This window comes from Xenia sp. Carnegie-2017, unplaced genomic scaffold, assembly GCF_021976095.1.
Source record: "Xenia sp. Carnegie-2017 unplaced genomic scaffold, XeniaSp_v1 HiC_scaffold_13, whole genome shotgun sequence".
In the NCBI taxonomy this organism is placed as follows: domain Eukaryota; kingdom Metazoa; phylum Cnidaria; class Anthozoa; order Malacalcyonacea; family Xeniidae; genus Xenia; species Xenia sp. Carnegie-2017.
In genome coordinates this window covers 2,619,986-2,627,509 of record NW_025813436.1, presented here as the reverse complement: position 1 = coordinate 2,627,509, position 7,524 = coordinate 2,619,986, and positions in this window count along the sequence as shown.

Genomic DNA, 7,524 nt, shown 5'->3' with positions numbered 1-7,524 from the left:
CTGAACACTTTAAATGGTAAACAATCTTACGTTGCTTACCGGTGTCGTGAAATGTTTCCTTTTCTGGCATTACTTCAGCATCCGTATACCAAACAAGTGTACAGCATCTTTTAAAAATAAAGTTTCTAAAAGTTTTTGTGCTTGGCATTGATATTGGAAAGTACCAGTTGGCTACTTCTTTGTTGATGGCTCACTGCAAAAGTAAAAGCCAACATAACCAAGGAGTGTTTGATGCAGTGGCATGATGTTGGTTTTAAAAGTGCACGTTTTACGTGTGATGGTCCATCCACTCACCTTACCATGATGAAGTTGTTTGAAGTGAAACTTTCACTTAATGGGGTTTAAAAGCATAATTTTTGCATCCATCTGATTCAAAGTTAAAAATTCATGCATTTTTAAATCCTTGTCATATGACTAAGCTTGTCAGAGGAGTATTTGCTGTATTAGGAACTCTAAAGGATGACAAGGGTGGTTTGGTAAGGTGGGAATAATTAGTTGAGCTTGAGAAACTGCGGTCTTCAAAAGGCTTGTGACTTCCCAACAAACTAAAGAAAGCTCATATAAACTGGAATCCACAGAAAATGAAGGTAAATTTGGCAGCGCAGGCACTCAGCTCGAGTGTTGCAGATGCTTTAGAATTCTGTGAAGGTAAACTCAAACTTCCAAAGTTTAAATGGTGTGAACTCTTTTACTCAAGTTAATTCGAGTATTTGATCGCTTGTTTGACGTTTTGAATTCCAAGAATCCATTTGCTAAAAATTACAAAGCACCAATAAGGTAAGCGAATTACAAGTTGATAAAAACCTACTTGGATAAAGCAAAGAAGTACATCTTAAATGTAAAGGGTGCTGTCGGAAATTCGATCTTTTCCCACAAGAGGAAAACAGGATTCCTGGAGTTTCTGTAGTGAATTGAAGCAGTGCAGGAGCTTGCTGAGGATCTTGTTGTAAATGAAAATTCTCACCTTAAATATTTGCTTACTTATAAAACAAGCCAAGATCATTTGGAATTGTTTTTTCAGCTGTACGAGCGTCAGGTGGTTGGAACATCTCCACATTTTAAAGCAGCGTAAAAGCAACTGTTGATGCGACATAACATTAAACGAAATCGTGGAAATTGTGTTGGAATTTATGTAAATAAATAATAGATTAATGCGACACTATGAACTTATGGAAGAACGGAGATAGGAATTTATGAAAAACCTTTATTAGTTGACTCATGTTAAAAGTCGGTCTTCTTCCGTCGCTGGCTGTGAATGTAAGAGCTTGATATGCTTGATATTTGTGATGTAAAATAGTCATATTGAAATAGCAATAAGTAAAATTGAAAGTTGTGTGTCGACTGTGCATACGAATTGGAGAGCATACAGTCCCAAAAACGAATCAGCAGATGCATAACAGCTTTTAGCTAACGCGCAAAAGTGAAAATTGCTACAACCTTAAACTTCATTCAGCTTTCAGAGTACAAGGAAGCAGCAATATCGTATATCGCTGGATATGTTGCAAAAATGGTGGCAAGGAAGATCCATTGTGATGATTGCCTTAATGCTCTGACGTCATCCAAAGAGAGAGCACCAGAACTATTTGTGGCATGGAAGAGCACCAGTGGTTTAAAAATACCAATGACGATCTTCTGAAAGTGTGTCACGAAACAGAGAAATGCCTGATGACAATGGGGAATTCCTGTCATGGTGGTTTGGCAAATGCAGCAAACATATCGAGAACAATTGCTGCGATGGTATTATGTGTGTGTGTGTGTGTAGAGAAAAACGTTTTAGCGTGTTAGATGAGCATGTGTTAGAGTCAACAGTAACAGATAATCATGCCTATAAACTCATCAAGTGTTTCGCTGAGGCATTTGTGAAAATTCGAATGCATCACTTGACTAAGACACAAAATGAAAAGCTGCATGGTCAGAAAATTCTTAAAAAGCTCTGCAAGCTTGTGTTATTTAATCATCAGTAGATTAAATATTGCTTGGACACTATTGTGTATTCGAGGATTTTCCTGTGCATAGGAATGGAATTTTTCATTACAATATTATATTTTTTGAGGCTGTAGGCGTCCTAAATATAGTAATATGTGTTTTGAGTAGAAATGAATGGTGCCTTTATGCACATGCATTTGTGTTCATGGCTTAACATGAATTTATAATCTATCTAGCGCAATTCATAGAACCAACTTAAAAAACGACAAATAATTTAACATTAATGCAAGTCTTCTATGTTGTATTCTTTAAACAAATTTCTTAAAGATATAATAAATAGTAAATAGCAGAACTATGCAATAAAATAACTCTCGTTTTGATGTAGAACAACAACCTCGGGATGGACCAAAAAAGAACATTTGGACTATAGTCGAGCAACATAGAAAATGGTGGTCGTACTACTGCAAACCTTTGGAATCAGATCGAAGCGTTGTAGTTAGTATGTACATTTTTCAAAATAAACCCGTCATTACACAATAAATGCATTGTTAACGTTTTTTTAATAAACGACACTCAGTGTCAAACCCACTTGCTTCACTTACAGACTATATGAATATTGAACAGTCTAAAAGTGAAAGTACTCGAAAGATATTGTGGTTATGTAACATTTTGTTTCCAAATATTTATTTTAATCTATATACCTTATTAATTTCTATATAAATCAATAGTAAAATCATTCAATATATTCAATAAATTGTTTTAGTACAGTGCTACTTGAATGCGGGAACGTAACTTGGGTCTCAACAATGAGGAGGGGTGAGGTTGCATATTTTAAGTTGCACAAAATTAGGGCATGGTGTAATTTTGTATGCTATCAACTGTGCAATTCCTTTTTTTATTTGATTTGTGGAAAATTTCTTTGAGCAATAATGTTTAGTAATGTTAAAGTTTTAGTAGTAACGCTTGAATTTTTGAAAATCAACTTTTGCCTGAAAAAATTGCAAACTTTTAGTTTTGAAGGCACACCTATCTCCAACCTACCTCACCCGACAACTTACGCACCGGCATGAATTTTATTGATACTACAATTTTCGAACAAAGTGTAATGCACGCATTTACGTATATATTATCTTTAGTATCATCTCTTACATATTATAAAACAATGCATGGTTGAAGCATTAAAGATTCAATGTTCTATTTATTTCTTATTAGTTTTATGAAATGTAATAAAATGTGTAACTATTGCAATATTCAAATCTTAATATCATATTTTGCAAAAAACAATATATTTCAACGACATGACGTGCACATATGATGCTCAAAAACAAACATCTTAGCTGTATGTATTCAATAATTATCTACTAGATACTCCATATACTAACCTTGCATGCTCATCTGTATTTGTGTATGATGAGACGAACGTTCAATTTCTTGTGATAACATGCTTCTTGACAGTTTTATGAAACCTCTAGAAAGTTTTGATGGTGCAATATTGATAATACACATTGGTTGTTTTACGTATTTAATGTAAACTGTAAATAATACAGAAAACAGGTCAATGGCGTACTTGATACATGAATGTTATCAACTTTAAATAATATATCTACGTGATACAAAAACTACAATTTTTTTCTTACCTTTACGAATTCGTACTCAACGTTGAGCAATATTGGCATTTCGTCTTCTATAGCAGATCGCATTTGCCATTCCACCCAATCTCTGTCAAACTCAAAGTCGTGAATCACACATCCTTTATGCTCTTCATATAGAAAGATTTATATAAAAAAATAATCAAGCAACATTGAAATCACAAAGCAATTTCTTAAAAAATTAAGTATTTTAAAAGAATAAAGATATAACTATAAAGTAAGCAAACAACAAAAAAAATCATTATTTTTGCATCAGTTTGCTAAAACAGAAGGACTACAAATATTTATTAAAACGTGTTTGTATTTAAGAATAATATAATAAAAATGATTGAAAACAATACAATAAAACATTTTCTTAAAAATAAATTTTGTTTAGAAAATAGTGATTTTAATAAAAAGTAATCAAACAACAATAAAATCATGATTTTTGAACTATTTTTCTAAAAAAGGACTACTCATTTTTATTCAACATTAGTTGCATTTAATAAAATTAGAAAAAATTTATTGAAAAACATAAAAATAAACACTTTCTCAAAAAAACTGACTGTTGAAAAAATTAGTCGTATTTAACAAAAATTTAATAAAAATGATAAAAAAAATTTAAAAATAAAACTTTTTAAAAAAGCTTATTTTAAAAAATAGTCATACATAAAAACTAATCAAACACCATTAAAATCATCGTTTTTGCAATAGTTTGCTAAAGAAAGGACTACTCATTTTTATTCAAAATAAGTTGCATTTAAAAAATTACAATAAGAATGACAAAAAAACTTAAAAATAAACATTTTCTTATAAATATAATCATATTAAAAAAAGTTATTTATACAAAATATAATCAAACAATATTAAAAAGTTTGTTTTGTGCACTATTTTGCAAAAAATGGACTACTCTATTTCATTCAAAATTAGTTGCATTTATTAAAACCAAAATAAAGTCTATTGAGAAATGTAAAAATAAAACACTTTTTTTATAAAAATTATTACTTCTAAAAACATAAATATATATTTAATATATAAGTAATCAACAGTATTAAAATCATAATTTTTAGACTAGTTTGCTAAGTGAGAAAGACTACAAATTTTTATTAAAATTAGTTGCAGTTAATAAAATTATAATGAAAATAATAAAAAAACTTAAAAATAAAATATTTTTATAAAAGAATAATTATTTTAAAAAAGGGATTGATTTAAAAAATAATCAAACAACATTAAAATCATGACTTGTGCACTATTTTGCTAGAAAATGACTATTCTTTTTTATTCAAAATAAGTTGCATTTAGTAAAATTATAATAAAATTTAGAAGAAAACATAAAAATAAAACACTTTCTTAAAAAACTTCTTTCTTTTAAAAATATAAACATAAATTTATAAAGTAATCAAAAAACATTAAAATCATAACTTTTACATTAGTTTTCTAGATATCAAGGTAGCAAATTTTTTTTAAAAATTAGTTGTATTTAATAAAATTACAATAAATTTTATTCGAAAACGTAAAAATAATACACTTTCTTAAAAAAAATTAAATATTTAAAAAATAAAATATAATTATAAAGTAATCGAAAAATATTGAGATCAAAATTTTTGCACTAATTTGCTAAAAAAGTACTACAAACTTTTATTGAACATTAGTCGTATTTAGAAAAAATACAATAAAAATGATAAAAACAACTTAAAAATAAACTTTATAAAAAAAGGCTTATTTTAAAAATAGTCATATATGAAAAACTAAAGAAACAACATCAAAATCATGATTTGTTCACTACTTTGCTAAATATCAATTCTATTATAGATCACCTGTTGAAATTCCTTCTTACAAATTTTATAGAATTGCTTACAAAACAGACTTATCACTTCATGGAGAGATAAAAATATTTTTGGGACATGGCAATTTAGTTCAGAAAGTCTGGTGTAAAAATCTCATTAACCTGAGCATGTAAAAGACATATTTAATAATAAAATTCAGTTATCTGGGAAACACTCCCAAACTCTTCCAACGTAATGCTCCACGGGATAGGTCGCAAATATCCTTAGGAATGTTCTAAAACACTACGCTAATACACAACTGAATATCCACTAGGAGGGGCAGGGGGACGATACCCAAAAATTCTACGATACTCTACGTCATATTCTAGCATTTCGTTCATTTAATAATTAGCCTCCTCCCTATAACTGTATGGCAAACGGCGACGTGTTTTCTTTATGGGTAAGAAACGCACTGTATTAATCTTATTCGTGGCAGCAGTCGTATGTCACAGAATTTTATTAAAAAAATCTGCATAATTTTTTCACTGTCGGGTTACATGTACTCTTTTTTTCTTCAGGCGATGGGGAATGGTCAGTAACAGGTTTCAGTTTTTCAAAACAAATTTTTCGACATATTAAGCCTTACAGATGCGCAAAGCAAGGAGTGACAGCACGATTTGACCAGAGGATAAAATTCAGCGAGTTTTTTACCCCCAACCAATTCAATCTAGTGTAAACACATACTAATAGCGCGTAAAGGTGCAACGTGTTTTTTGTACGGGTTAAGGACTGCACGAATTAACTAAGCCCCTGTCTGGTGTCATAGGAGGCAATAGAGCGTGACAATATCATACCTACTTGAATTTTTGCACGTCTGGCCAGTTTCCCCGTTAAAATCATTTCAGTCCTAGGTGGTATGAGAAAATTATCGAAAAACGCTAATTGATTTCGATTAAACTAACTGGATATACAACGGGGCCTGGGAACTGTTGTCAAAAACATGGATGCCAAAAGGAAATTTTGGGTGAAAATTTTTACTTGAAAAATTTATTTTATCATTCACTCCCTCCTGATTTCGATTCAGTACAAAATACCTACAATAAGTAAAAACAATCCCGATAATAAAATAAATCCTTAACGTTCTTTATTGAATGGTATGCTTTAGCATTTTATGGAATGCATATATATTGATAAGTAGAAAATTTTACATTAAAGAAACCTTTCTCTTGTTCCACGACAATTTTAATCAAAATAACACGGCACAAGACGGCATTCGTCAGTTGAACCGTAAATGTATTGTGTTCAAGCTTATTACAATATCTTTATTGATTAATTTGTTTTAAAAGCATGAGAAAGTGTCCTAGGGTACGTCAGCTGCTAGTTGAATCTAGGCTAAATTTGTTGTCATTAAATTTTGAGTAAACATTGTTTAGACATTAGCAGATATCATATATTCATTTTGGATGTTGTATTGAGTACATGGTAAGACAACAATTTGAACTTGCTAAGATATAAGAACAGAACTTAAAATATTATGATATAATGCTATTGCTGATTATAAATCTATGATAATTTTAGCCAAGATGTTGCTAAAGCATTGAATACTATATTAGACGATCTTGGATGAACTGCTGATTTGCAGAACAGAACTACATTATTTCATTTGAAAACTTTGACTTTTGTATTTGAAGTGTGATGGTTTCTCTGACATATATCATTGTTTTTGCTGCATTTAAGCAAAACTATGTGAATAATAGTGTCAATGAAAATATTTATTTAGCAAGTTTTAAAAATATTGTACATTATATATAAAAATGTGTTATGTATCAAATTTAGACAAAGTAATTGGTTTGAAGAAACTAAAAATCAACAAAGACTCTTTGACAAGGCTACTTGTTTGCAAAAGTTAACGAAGACTTGCACCAAGTCTGCCTCTAAAATTGTTCTATTATCTTGAAATGTTGAAAAAATAATATTTGTGGAAGTTTAAGGATATATATTTTTGATTAACAACAAGTAATTGATATAATGTTGGCAACAAGAAGCGTATTGGCAATTTGAAGAGAAATTGAGAAGATCGTCACATCATTAAGAGAGAGGCAAATGCTGTTCAACTAGGAAATACTTTTCAAACCACAAATAATATGTTAATTCTTGAGAAAGAATAGAAAATATTCATCCCAAACTTTTACTATCAATTGCCT